Genomic DNA, 15062 nt, shown 5'->3' on the forward strand with positions numbered 1-15062 from the left:
ACTATGTGTAAAAAAAAAAAAAAAAAAAAAAAAGGCGGGGGCAAAGGGACAATAATAGCATCTGTGTCATATATCTGCTGTGTGTATTAAAAGAGTTAATGTATGTAAAGTACTTAGAATAATCCTGCAAATTATATAGTAAATTTTTACTGCCATCACTCTCATGACTATTTTCAAGACCGTGGTTACTTCTGGGAAATAGGAGGGAAGAGACAGAGGTCTATAGCTTTATCTATAAGTAACTACAGCTCCATGTTATTATATGTTAAATCTGAGTTCCATAGGAGCACATGGCTAAGCTTATTGAGTATATGACTGTCATGTAATTTTCTGGACTTTGTGATGTTTGCAAATAGTTCTTACGTTGAGTGTTTTTCTCTTGAAGTAAAAAGATGGTCTGTGTAATATTATGGGAAGATATTCGAATTGTCTTGAATGGCTATGAGAGGAAGATATTTTTTGGAACACGTTTTGAACAAATGCTTGATAGACAGTGAGCTACTAGCAACAGCAAGCTACAGGTTAACAGCTGAAGAAGGAAAACAGGAACATTAAACTGATTCTTTGGAGGAAGATCTGAGATCCCAAAGCAGTAGAAAAACGTACCCCCCAAAAATGCAATTTCTAGGGAGGACTTACACACAAAGTTCCTGGAAAAGCCAAAGAAACACTGTTGGTTGTACAAGTATCCAAAAAAAAAAAAGAAAGAAAAAAAAATATATGCACACACACACACACACACACACACACTAAGAAAACTACATAGTAACCTAGTAACCTGTAGGGAAGCCGCATTTATTTTAAAATAAATATTTATTGAAATTCAATTATTTATACACATGTTTTCCATTTGTCTTTTTCGAGTGAGGCAGACCAGCTATTATTTAAAAGAGAAAATTTTTTTTTAAAAAATGACTTTCACATTTTTTTGTAGGCATATATCAGAATAAAGGGCTTTTTGTAGTTGAATTGGTTGAATTCTTAAAAAAAAAAAAAGATTATGATGCTTTCAGTAGCAACCAACAGCCATCTAAACTTGGCTTACGCAATAGAGATTTATTGCTATCAAACCTAAGAAGTCAGGAGGTAAGCAATCCTAGGATTGATTCAATTGTCCGGCAACAACCACAAGACTCAGGCCCTTTCTACCTTTCTGATCTGTCACCATGTGTGTTGGGATGTTTGCTCCATGTCTACAGGGCAGCTGCAGCAACTCTAGGCAACACGTTTTCACACAACCAAACTCCAAAGCAGAAAACGAACACAGTGGGAAGACCCCTTCCTTATCTCATGTCCTATTAGGAAAATCTTTTCCAGAAGCCCCTCAGGAGAATTGATGTCTGATTTCTGTGAATAGAACTGGTTCACATGGACCTCCCCAAACCATTTCCTGGCAAATGGAATTGGGATATCCTGACTATGTGAGACTCCTCATCAACTTAGTCCTTTTTTTTTTTTTTTTTAATGCTCCTTTCACAGAACACTACAGACAGGGAAAATGATAAAAAGAAATTTGACTCATGGTTTGGGCTGCATTTGGTGAGGGTTTTCTTGCCATGTCATAACAATGGCAGAAGCCAGGCGCAGTGGCACACACCAGCAATCACAGGGACTTAGGAAGATGAGGCAGGAGGATCGCAAGTTTGAGGTCAGCTTCAGCCACTTAGCAAGGGCCTAAGCAACTTAGAGAGATCCTCTCTCAAAGTTAATAAATAAATAAATAAGGGCTAGGATGTGGCTCAATGGTTAAGCACCCCTCAATCAAACAAAAGGCCAAAGGCATTGTGGGAAAAAGCAAGAGGTTAAAGTTACAGTCTCAAGTGCTTTTATAATTGATGTTAATTCATTCCTGAGGACGGAGTCTTCATGAACTAAACACCTCCCATCAAGCCCTGCCTCCCACTTGGATTAAGTTTCCAACATATGCTTTTCGGGGGAGAACACCTTCAAATCATAGCACTAATTCATCCCTTTGATCCTATCAACACCTGTATCTGAATAAAATCTGGCTGTGTAATCAAGGAGGAAGTTTTGTGTCACAAGGAAGAACATGGTCTAGTCTTCACCCAAAGGAATACACCAAGACCAGAAAACAGAGTAAACACAAAACCACATAGTATCTACTCCGTTTTCTCGGGCTACAACATTTTACTTGTGACAGACACTGTTGGCTACACCTAGAGTCATTACACACCCTCCTGTGGTTTCAGTGTGTCCTCCTAAATTCATGTGCCAAAAAATGAATCTGCATTGCCAAAGTGTTGAGAGATGGGATTTATAAGTGATGATGAGGTCATAAGGAGCAGGCCCTCCTAAATATATTAATGTTCTGTTGCAGGTGTGGGTTCTTTGTTGCAAGAGTGGGTTTGCTATATAATGATTGCAGACTTCTCTCATTGACTCTTACCACGTGATACCTCTCACCACGTTACCTCACCAAACGTGGCTACTTGATCTTGAACATGGAAAATATTTTTTTTTAAATAAATTACCCAGTCTCTGGTATTCTATGATGGCAGAACACAACAGATTAGAACACTACCTCTCTCTTGCCAGGAATACCAGATTTGTGTACGTTTGGGGCAGCCAAGTGGTCTATGAAAGCTGGGCCATTCTGTGGTTATAGAGGTGAACCTTAATGGGTTTATTCCCACCAGTAAATGCATTCCCTTTTCCACTGACTGGTTCAGGAATGGGAAAATGACACAAAGAGAAATTTGCTGTGGATCCTTGGAGAAAGGGCAGAAAGAAGGAGGCCCCCTCTCTGGTCTTGGAGCACTATGGTGTAAGGACATCTTTGCTGCATAAGGCTGCAGCCAGTCTTGCAAGCCTGAGGGAGAGAGGACTGAAGCTACCCCATTGAAAAGGGGTGCTTGACTATAGTTACTATTAATCAACCTTTTACCACCTTAACCCCAACTTCTCGGAACATGAAATAATAAATTTTCTTCTTTGCTTAGGCTATTTCTGTTTCACTTTTGTTTGATTTTTGTTATTTTTTTTCTTTTTTATTGATTTTATTTTTTAAAATACATGACAGGGGAATGCATTACCATTCTTATTATACATAAAGAGCACAAATTTTCATATCTCTTTGTATATAAAGTATGTTCACATCAATTCATGTCTTCATACATATACTTTGGATAATGATGTCTATCACATTCCACCATCATTGTTAATCCCCTGCCCCCTCCCTTCCCCTCCCACCCCTTTGCCCTATCTAGAGTTTCTCTATTCCTCCCATGCTCCCCCTCCCTACTCCATTATGGGTCAGTCACCTTGTATCAGAGAAAATATTTGGCATTTGGTTTCGGGGGATTGGCTAACTTCACTTAGCATTATCTTCTCTAACTCCATCCATTTACCTGCAAATGCCATGATTTTATTCTCTTTTAATGCTCACTAATATTCCATTGTGTATATTTGCAACATTTTCTTTATCCAGTCATCTACTGAAGGGCATCTAGGTTGGTTCCACAGTTCAGTTATTGTGAATTGTGCTGCTATAAACATTGATGTGACTGTGTCTCTATAGTATGCTCTTTTTAAGTCCTTTGGGTATAGACCGAGGAGAGGGATAGCTGGGTCAAATGGTCATATTCCATTCCCAGTTTTCCAGGGAATGTCCATACTGCTTTCCACATTGGCTGCACCAATTTGCAGTCCCACCAGCAATGTATGAGTGTGCCTTTTCCACCACATCCTAGCCAACACTTATTGTTGTTTTCATAATAGCTGCCATTCTGACTGGAGTGAGATGATATCTTAAGAGTAGTTTTGATTTGCATTTCCCTAATTTTGAGAGATGATGTATTGTGTGGTTGTTGTTTGCAGTCAGATCGTCTTGATGCCAAACCCACACTGAAAGATACAAAGCAAATAGTTAGATTTAAAAAAAAAAAAAAAAAGCTAGATAGTTAAGGAGCTTAAAGGGCTTATCTAGCTGCCTCGAACAGGTTCTAATGTTGTAGGGACAAACGAGGCAAGGCACTGAAGACAGCAGGAAACAGTTTTATTTGGCTGCAGCCAGGTTCAGAGGGCACACCTTTTGCTGTAATCAATTAATCCCCTGAACCCCGAGTTCAGGGAGTTTCAGAATTTTATACCCAGCATGTAAGGGGAGGGGCTCAGAAGTTCACAGTCTGCAGAAGTTCACATAAAAGCAGGTTTTTCTTTCACTGTTCTGGGCAAGTTAACCCTTCAAGGACAACACCCGAGAAGGGGAGAGCGTCATCTCCCCTTTCTTTCCTCCCCCTGCCAGCTGTTACCATGGGCCCATTTGTAACTTATCTTAAAAATGTAGACATCTCTGTGAAGCCCAGCTCAAGGCCAGAGGCCTTGTTTGCACATTTCTTCAAAGTACTATACTGGATTTGTTTGTGAAAAACTAGTAAGGGGGTGTTCAGCACCTGGAGTGCTGGTATCTTCCCCACCAGTGGCCAAGTAAACAGGGTGACATGAAAATAGGAAGTTTATCTGCAATGGACTCTTTTGCTGACAGTCCTAAAATCAGCCATGGTGAAGAGGGCTTTTCTGTGGAGAAAGGGTGTGCCACTTCACTAACACACATGTTATAATAACCCAGTCCTACAATGCTTGAGAAAAAAACATTTTATTAAGCATTTCTTACATGTAAGGCACTTTTCTGAGCCCTATGATGAAACAGGTATTGAAAGAGTATAGGAACCCAAAAGTATTAAAGTGCACCATCCTTAAATTCAAAGAGTTTAAAATTCATTTAGCAGTAAAAAATTTAATTTGTAACATCAGTTTTAAAGAAGTGATTTCATTATTTTCAAGGACAGCACCTATTATCAACGAAGTTATAAATTGTCCTATTATACCATAATATATCAAATATCAGAATCCCTTACCACACAAAAATCACTAACTAGATCCTAAAGTATATTAGACAAATCTTTAATTTCATAAGGTCAGTCCTTCTCTTGAAGTAGCTACTGACATGTGAATAGATTTACTTTTCCCCTGAGCAAACTGAAAATTTATAGAGAAAGATATAATGTCCAAATTCTTACTTAAAACATTTCACCACTGATGAGTAATCGTCATGGACTCAGCATTAGTAGGATCTCTAGTAATGCATCTTCACTGTATTTTCATTTGAGCATGGTAATCTCCAATTCAATGATTTATCTTTGAATTTACTGATGAAAATAAAGCTAACACAGAGAGAGTCGAGCAGCTCACACTCCATTTCGGTACTTGCAGAAAAAGTGCCCAGGGCAAAGAGGATTCTAAGCAGTGATTGAATGCATTTGCCTTCATGGAGACCCTGAGGGAGATGAAGAGTGCCGAGTTGTGGTAGGAAGACAGCAATCCAGATAGGAATTACTTTGGTTCTGAATGTGTCTACTAGAGCATAAATTTATTACAAACCCATTTTAGAACATACAGTAAATGCATCAATAAAAGCGGTAGCTCCCACTAAGTCAGGTTTGCTTTGTCTTTTTGTAGCATTCTTTTGTATAAATGTGTGAATGGGACCTAGCACAGAGCACAGGCAGGCCTAGGTCAGCCCCATCAACACCCAAGGAGCCCGCACTGGGTCCCAGCTACATCTTTGAACACACTGCCTAAGGCCATCGCCCAATACCCCTCCCAACCTGATCCTCCATCACTGAAAGCAACTGACTCCATCTTGGGACACCTGTGTGGCCATCTTTAGTTGTTCCCAGGTTGGAACACTGACTGGGCAGGTATCCGTAGTCCCCAACTTCTCCCTTTCCCTGGCAGCCACTAACCCTGAACAGTGACTGCCCAATACAAAACAGCTCTCTAAGACAGGTTTGCAACCCCTAGCGTGCAACCTAAAAGACCTCCTCCCCAATCAGGAAGTAGAAAAGGAGAGGGTGAGTGAGATACAGTTAAGAGACTAAATTAAAGATCAGGAACTGTGAGGTCTACAGGTGATATAAGGAGATAATACCAGGTGCCCCCATCACACAAGCGACCCCAAAGTAGATCCTTGGGGTGCATTCTTTTATCAGGGATCGTCTGGTGCCATACCCCACTTCCAGGTGCCCTGCACCCAAGACCAACCCTCCCCACCTTGGTAACCTTCAACTTCCTGAGGGTGGAGATACCAGCAAATAACAGAAAACACCACCTATTGGATGCGAAGGGAAGCAGGAAAAATAGTGAACTCCAACCAAAACAATCCTTGCTTCTTCCTTCAAGACTTTTTTCCCCCTCCCTCTCTATTCTCCCACCCTCATATCCCCAACATTTGTGAAACCAAGTATTTTGCATGAATTTGGATACTTAAGGACTGGACTGTCTGAATAGTATTTTACAGTTGTGTTGTATATTCTTTTATCTCCTGTTTTTATATTTTTTTATTTTTCTTAATATTTACCTGTGTTTGTTTTATGTACTCTATTGTCTTCCCACTTACTTGTCTCCCTAAAATCATTTCCTCTCTCTTTCCCTGCTACTAACCATCTTCTTTAGATTCCTTTTTCACCCTTCCTAAGATCTAGTAACTCTATATCCTCACCTCCTACCCGCTCAGAATCTCTTCTTACACCTCTACCCTGGTTCTTTGTCCACCATCAGAAACTGTAAACCCTTTTGCAAACCTACTGTTTATATTGTAGAAATTAATTGAACTCACCATTTCTGTATATTGTGACAAAACTGTAAACGCCTTAATAGCAACCATTTGGTTTAAGGTTGCACATTGGTTGTATTGGGATCTGTTAACATTGTTCTTCTTCTCAAAGGAGAGGGATTGGAACCCTGAGGGGGCACTATTAACCTGAAGCATAAAAAAAACAGTAAGGGCTGTGGATCTACAGTGCTAGAAGGAAAGACACACAAACAACATGAAAAAAAAAAAAACGACAAGGGGAAAAAGTGCCCCAAACTAATCAAGATACTACATTATTAGAATCCATGGTAGCACAACAGAAGAAATTACAGAGAAGCAGTTTACGATGTACATGATTAAAATGTTCTGTGAATTAAAGGATGGTATAAGAGAACAAATATAGGCAGCAAAAGATCATTTCAATAAAGAGCTACATAAGCAAATACAAGAAGCAAAAGATTACTGCAATAAGGAGATGGAGGTTCTGAAAACAAACAGAAATCCTTAAAATGAAAGAAACAACAAATAAAATTAAAAGCTCAATAGAAAGCATCATCAAAAGATCAGACCACTTGGAAGACAGAACCTCAGACAATGAAGACAAAATATATAATCTCAAAAAGAATGTAGATCACACAGTGAAGATGGTAAGAAATCATGAGCAGAACATTCAAGAAATATGGGATAACATAAAAAAGACCAAATTGAAGGGTTGTTGGGATACAGGAAGGCTTAGAGTTCCAAACCAAAGGAATGAGCAATCTATTCAATGAAATAATATCAGAAACTTTTCCAAACATGAAGAATGAAGTAAAAAAACAAATACAAGAGGCTTACAGGACACCACATGTACAAAATCACAATAGAATATATATATATAATGAAATGTCTATCATATAATGAAAATGTCTAGCATACAGAATAAGTAGAGAATCCTAAAAGTCATGAAATAAAGGAATCAGATTTCATATATGGGTAAACCGAGTAGGATATCTGCAGATTTTGTAACCCAGACCCTAAAAGCTAGAAGATCCTGGAACAATATATACCAAACTCTGAAAGAAAATGGGTGACATCCAAGAATCCTATACCCAGCAAAATTAAGCTTTAGATTTGACAATGAAATAAAAACCTTCCATGAAAATCAAAAATTAAAAGAATTTATAGATAGAAAGCCAGCACTACAGAACGTCCTCAGCGAAACATTCCATAAGGAGGAAATGAAAAAACAACAATGAAAATCAACAGAGGAAGCTATTACACTAAAGGAGAATCTAATCAAAGAAGAAACAAAGTCAGTTAAATACCAAAAATAAACAATAATCGCTGGAAATACAAATTAGGTCTCAATAATAACCCTGAATGTTAATGGACTAAACTCAACAATCAAAAGACATAGGCAGATTGGATTTTTAAAAATGACCCAGCAATATGATGCCTCCATAAGACTCATAGGAAAAGACATCCATAGACTGAAGGTGAAAAGTTGGAGAAAACATACCACTCAAAGGACTATGGAAACAAGCAGGGGTTTCCTGCTCATATCGAATAAAGTAGACTTCAAGCCAAAGTTAATCAAAAGGGATAAAGAAGGACATTTCATACTGCTCAACAGACATAACAATAAATATATATGCCCCAAACAATGGACTTCATCAAACAAACTCTTCCAAGTTCAAGAGTCAAATAGACCACAACACACTAATTCTAGGTGACTTCAACACATCTCTTTCACCACTGGATAGATCTTCCAAACAAAAGCTGAACAAAAAGCTATAGAACTCAATAAGATAACCAATAATTTAGACTTAAATTACATATATAGAATATTCCATCCATCAATGAGTGAATACACTTTCTACTCAGCAGCACATGGATCCTTCTCTAAAATAAACCACATATTATGTCACAAAGCAACTCTTAGCAAATACAAAAAAGTAGAGATACTACCATGCATTTGATCAGATCATAATGGAATAAAGTTAGAAATCAATGACAAAGTAAAAAATAGAAGCTATTCCAACACTTGGAGACTAACTAATATGCTATTGAATGGACAATGGATTACAGAAGACATTAAGTAGGAGTTTGAAAAATTCCTAGAAGTAAATGAGAAGACTGATACAACATATCAAAATCTCTGGGACATTATGAAAGTGGTAGTAAGAGGAAAGTTCACTGCATGGAATTCATTCCTTAAAAGAAGAAAAAGTCAACAAATAAATGACCAAACATCACATCTCAAGGCCCTAGGAAAAGAAGAAAAAATTAACACCTAAAGCAGTAGAAATTATGAAATAATTAAAAGTAGAGATGAAATCAATGAAATTGAAACAAAAGAAACAATTGAAAAAATTGACAAGACAAAAGTTGGTTCTTTGAAAATATGAATAAAATTGATTAACCCTTAGCCATGCTAACGAAGAGAAGGAGAGAGAAAACTCAAATTACTAACATCCATGATAAAAAAATGTAAATATCAAGATGGATATTACAGAAATACAGGAGATAATTAGAAATTATTTTGAAAATTTATATTCCAATTAAATAGAAAATATCAAAGTAATCAATAAATTTCTGGAGTCATATGATTTGCCCAAATAGAATCAGGATGATATACACAAGTTAATCAGATCAATTTCAAGCAATGGAATAGACGACACCATCAGAAGCCTACCAACCAAGAAAAGCCCAGGACCAGACAGATACACAGCTGAGTTCTACAAGACCTTCAAAGAAGAACTAATATCAATACTCCTCAAATTATTCCATGAAATAGAAAAAGAAGTAACACTTCCAAACTCATTCTGAAGCCAAAATCACCTTGATTCCAAAACCAAACAAGGCCACATCAAAGAAAAAAAAACTTCAGACCAATATCTCTAAAGAACATAGATGCAAAAATTCTCAATAAAATTCAGGCAAATCGAATATAAAAACATATCAAAACTATAGTGCACCATGATTAAATGGGGTTCATCCCAGGGATGCAAGCATATGGAAATCAATACATGTAATTCATCACATCAATAGACTTACAAATAATAATCATATGATCATCTCAATAGATGCAGAAAAAGCATTTGACAAAATACAGCACCTCATCCTGTTGAAAACTCTAGAAAAACGTGGGATAATAGGAACATATCTCAATGTTGTAAAAGCTATCTATGCTAAGCCCCAGGCCAAAAGCATTCTAAATGGAAAAAAATTGAAAGCATTCCCTCTAAAAACTGGAACAAGACAGGGATGCCCTCTTTTACCACTTCTATTTAACATAGTTCTTGAAACTCTAGCCAGAGCAATTAGACAGACAAAAGAAATTAAAGGGATACAGATAGGAAAAGAAGAACTCAAACCATCACTAGTTACCAACAACATGATTCTATACGTAGAAGATCCAAAAAATTCCTCCAGAAAACTTCTAGAACTAATAAATTAATTCTGCAAAGTAACAGGTATAAAATCAACACCCATAAGCCAAAGGCATTTCTGTATATCACTGACAAAACTGAAAGAGAAACTAGAAAAACTACCCTACTTACAATAGCCTCAAAAAATAAAATACTTGGGAATCAACTTAACAAAAGAGGTGAAAGACCTCTACAATAAAAACTACAGAACCAAAGAAAGAAATTAAAGAAGACCTTAGAAAATGGAAAGATCTACCTTGTTCTTGGATAGGCAGAATTAATATTGTCAAAATGACCATACTACCAAAAGCACCATACAGATTTGAAGCAACTCCAATCAAAATATCAATGACATTCCTCATAGAAATAGAAAAAGCAATCATAAATTTCATCTGGAAAAATAAGAGACCTAGAATAGCCAAAGTAATCTTTAGCAAGAAGACTGAAGCAGGTGGCATCACAATACCAGACCTTAAACTATACTACAGAGCAATAGTAACAAAAACGGCATGGTATTGGCACCAAAAGAGATTGGTAGACCAATGGTACAAAATAGAGGACACAGAGACTAACCCACATAATTACAGTTATCTCATACTAGACAAAGGTGCCAAAAACATATATTGGAGAAAAGATAGCCTCTTCAACAAATGGTGCTGGAAAAACTGGAAATCCACATGCAACAAAACGAAATTAAACCCCTATCTCTCACAATGCACAAAACTCAACTCAAAGTGGAGCAAGGATCTAGGAATTAGACCAGAGACCCTGTGCCTAATAAAAGAAAAAGTAGGCCCAAATCTTTATCACATCAGATTAGTCCCCACCCAACTTAACAAGACTCCTATAGCATAAGAAATAAAATCAAGAAACAATAAATGATTGATTAAAACTGAAAAGCTTCTTCTCAGCAAAAGAAACAATCAGGTGAACAGAGCACCTACAGAATGGGAGCAAATTTTTACCACACGCACATCAGATACAGCACTAATCTCTAAAATATATAAAGAACTCAAAAATCTTAACATCAGGAAAACAAATAACCCAATCAACAAATGGGCCAAGGACCTGAACAGACACTTCTCAGAAGATAATATACAATCAATCAACAAATACATGAAAAAATGTTCATCATCACTAGCAATAAAATGCAAATCAAAACTACTCTGATTTCATCTCACTCCAGTTAGAATGGCAGCTATTAAGAATATAAACAACAATAAGTGTTAGCAAAGATGTGGGGGAAAAGGTACACTCATACATTCATTGCTGGTGGGACTGCAAATTCGTGTAACCAATATGGAAAGCAGTATGGAGATTCCCTGGAAAACTGGAAATGGAACCACCATTTGACCCGGCTATCCCTCTCCCCGGACTATACCTAAAGGACTTAAAAACAGCATACTACAGTGACGCAGCCACATCAATGTTTATAGCAGCACAATTCACAACAGTTAAATTGTGGAACCAACCTAGATGCCCTTCAGTAGATGAATGGATAAGGAAAATGTGGTATATACACACAATGGAATATTATTCAGCATTAAGAGAGAATAAAATCATGGCATTTGCAGATAAATGGAGTTGGAAAATATTATGCTAAATGAAGTAAGTTAATCCCAAAAATCCAAAGGCTGAGCATTTTCCCTGATATGTGGATGCTGATCCATAATGGGGGTTGGGGGGGTAGCATGGGAGGAATGGAGGAACTTTAGATAGGGCAAAGGGAAGGGAGGGGAAGGGAGGGGGCAAGGGGTGTAGAAAAGATGGTGGAATGACATGGACATCATTACCCTAAATACAGGTATGAAGACACAAATAACATGATTCTATTTTGTATTCAACCAGAGACATGAAAAATTGTGCTTTATATGTGTACTATGAATTGAAATGCATTCTACTGTCATTTATAACAAATGGAATAAATAAATCTTTTTTTAAAAAGGTAATTGATACCAATACCTATTATTACTTAATTGGAATATTTTATCAATAATACCATGTATAGGTCTGAGGCTCTAGGTTGAGGGCTTGCCTGGCATGTGTGAGGCACTGGGTTTGATCCTGAGCACCACATAAAAATAAAAAATAAATAAAAATTAAAAAAAATATTATAGCCAGGACAGGGGCACATGCCTATAATCCCAGCAGCTCCAGAAACTTTGGAAGGAGGATCACAAGTTCAAAGCCAGCCACAACAAAAGCGAGTTACTAAGCAATTCAGTGAGACCTAGTCTCTAAATAAAAAATAGGGCTGGGGAACTGGTTTAGTGGTCGAGTGCCCCCGAGTTCAATCCTTAGTACTCCCTACGCACAAAAAAAGAGTATATTACAGATAAAACTTGGGCCCTTGATCTCCTCCTTTGCTGTTCTATTTGTTTCCCACTTTCTCCATGAGCACCATTCTTATTTTGATGTTTCCATTATACGTGTTTTAATGCTATTTCATATTAATATATTGCTTTACTCTGAGGATAAAACATATGGAGGTAGGAATATACTCAAGACTTACAAATTGTATGCATAACAGTGCTTAAACTGGTAAACTTTATATGCATTTTAATAAAAAAACGGAAAAACATGAATTTTAATGGACTTCATGTGATACTTTTTATGAAAATGTTCCCATTCAACCCCCTCAGGCATAATTATTCTTTCTTTAGCGCCCTTTGTATACCTATACAGACTACTCTCACCCACAGCCCTATATGTGCATTTGTCTTTAACTCTTGAATGAGGAAATGCGGGACCCCAAAAATCCAAACATCTGTTTTTGGTATATTAAACTATGTGCTCACTGTCTATGGAAGAGAGGAGGGAGATAAGGAGGTTGAAATTGAGGAAAGGAAGATTCTAAAACTTAACGCTCATAGACTTCTCAAAATGTAAACAATGAAGACCACACAGGGTGGTATTAAAAGCTAGAGGAGAAGGACCTTTGAGGGAATCTGTGGATGAGTGAGGAGGAGGAGGGGGACCCTGGAGGTGATTTGACAACATAGGAACACACACTAGCAGGAGGATGAGTCCAGTCAGCCTCAAAGAAGTTGACCTGTAGGGACAATTTTAATGGCACTTGCAAAGGAAATTTAGAGAGCACGGTGCATGGGTTGAGAAGACTTGGTTAAATCAACATCTACTGAAAACTGTAAGTCTGGGTAAAATGTCTTAAGTGCAGGAATAGCTCCATGAGAGTTGACTCCAAGTGGCTCCCCCCTTAGATATCACTTAAATGACTTGTGATGGGAAGATCCTCAGGAACATGGCCACCCCACCAGCCACAGTACTTATCAAGGGCTTGCTTTATGTCATTCATTCTAGAACAACCCTGTGAGTTCTGTAATGGAGCATTTCCCTCAAATTATGAATAAAGACAGCCAGGCTTAGTGTGGTTAAGTGACATGCCCAGCCTTCACCTCCCCACCCTCCATGTTGCCCCTTACGCCAGCCGACTTCCTAGAACCAGCCACCATGCCAGACATTTTATACTAATATGCAAGAACCACCTGGTCCCCAGGGTCATGAGAACAGCTTTCTGACTGTCTAACACTACTGACTGACATGGCCTTCCCAGTGACTCAGTACCCTCTGCCACTCACTCCAGACCCACAAGTTCCCCCCAAAACCATCCTGCTAAGTGGGAGTCACAGGGGTCCTGCAGCCTCTCACACTGCAGATAGGAGTTAATGATAACAGAGGTTAAAATGTGTGAAATAATAGAGAAAATAGGGGGAAATGCCGTAAGAAGGGGCCTAGGGAGAGAGAAATGAAGGCCTTCTGTTTAGGAGGCAGGATACTCCCTGTGATGTCCTCAGAGTCAACCTCAGTCTTCTGGTCAACAAACCTACTTTCAACCTGGGGACAGATGTTATGATGGAAGAGGAGGAAGACATGGGAAATGAGGACTTTATTAGGAAAACACAAAACCATGCTAACTCTACAACATGGGCTGGGGAATCAATTAAAATTCTGGGTGCATAGGGTTCTTCACTAGAGGGATTCTTGAGGTTGGAACCTGTGGTCTCCAACCAAATGCCTTCTCTTTAGTGGCAGCAGAATGGCACCTTGCTGGCCCTCTCACCGCGCTTTCTCCCTGGCAGGGAGGACACCACTCTCTTCCTGAGCCAGTGAAAGAAGCGCCGGAAATTCATACAGGAAGTGCCTTCCTTGTCTGAAGGCATGTCCCCCTCCTCTGACTGCAATGCTGAGACTGGAGAGCTCTTTGCAGTGCCAGGCTCCTGGCTTTCCATCTGCCAAGACAAAGAGGAGGAGTTAGAGACATTCAGGGTCAGCAGCAATGGGGCCAATATTACTCATTTATGGATTTCCAATTTACTTTTTTACCAAAATGTGCCAACTGTCAATGCAAAGTTTCAGGACTCACATTAAAGCCACACACAGGCACACACACCGGTCTGTACAGTACTTCTCTCTGTCCTCCCCTCTCTCTCTCTCTCAGTGCTCCCTGGCATTTCCCCAACACCTCTTCCCTGACCCCTTTCCTGGCTGTGGACCTTCTCCCATTGCTCATCTGCTCAGACACTGGGGTCCTCCTCTGCTTCACAGCAGGTACAAGGACTCCATGCTGTCCCACCTGGCACCCGCACTGGGCCTGTCCCTTCCTCTGCAGGGGGGCAGCTCTGTGCTCACCTCAACAATTTCATCCTCCTCAAGCCCAGGACACTGCTTGGTGTCTCCATTTTCTGCTCGTTGACACTTGGGCAAGTCCTTACAAGTCTCATGTTCTTCAAGACTGACCTGATCCATATGGGAAGAGACACTGCTCGATGGCTGGACATCCTCCTCCTCCCGAGGAGGATCAGTGAACAGAGAGTCATCACCTTCGACCTTCTTTGACTTGTCTAGACCTAAGGCAACAATTTTCAACAAAAAAATCAGTTCCCAGACGCCCAAGCATCCTGTCTCCTCTTCCCAATTGTACATACTCTCGTCATCATCTTCCTCCCATTCAGCCCATTTCATTTGTGAGTAGTCGAAGAGGCTGCACACATCGCCATTCATGGGGTCATCCATGT

The 15062-nt window shown here is 38.9% G+C and overlaps 1 long non-coding RNA gene across 6 annotated transcripts in view; it reads right to left on the reverse strand.

Annotated features, from left to right (window-relative positions):
* Positions 1-15062, reverse strand: part of LOC125610917 — a 55916-nt gene that overhangs the window by 9710 nt on the left and 31144 nt on the right. For all 6 annotated transcript variants that reach the window (XR_007340975.1, XR_007340985.1, XR_007340983.1 and 3 more), the window contains one exon: positions 14134-14145. This is a non-coding gene — a long non-coding RNA (uncharacterized LOC125610917). The remainder of the gene's footprint in view (positions 1-14133; positions 14146-15062) is intronic.

This window comes from Marmota marmota, unplaced genomic scaffold (assembly GCF_001458135.2).
Source record: "Marmota marmota marmota unplaced genomic scaffold, marMar, whole genome shotgun sequence".
Lineage (NCBI taxonomy): Eukaryota > Metazoa > Chordata > Mammalia > Rodentia > Sciuridae > Marmota > Marmota marmota.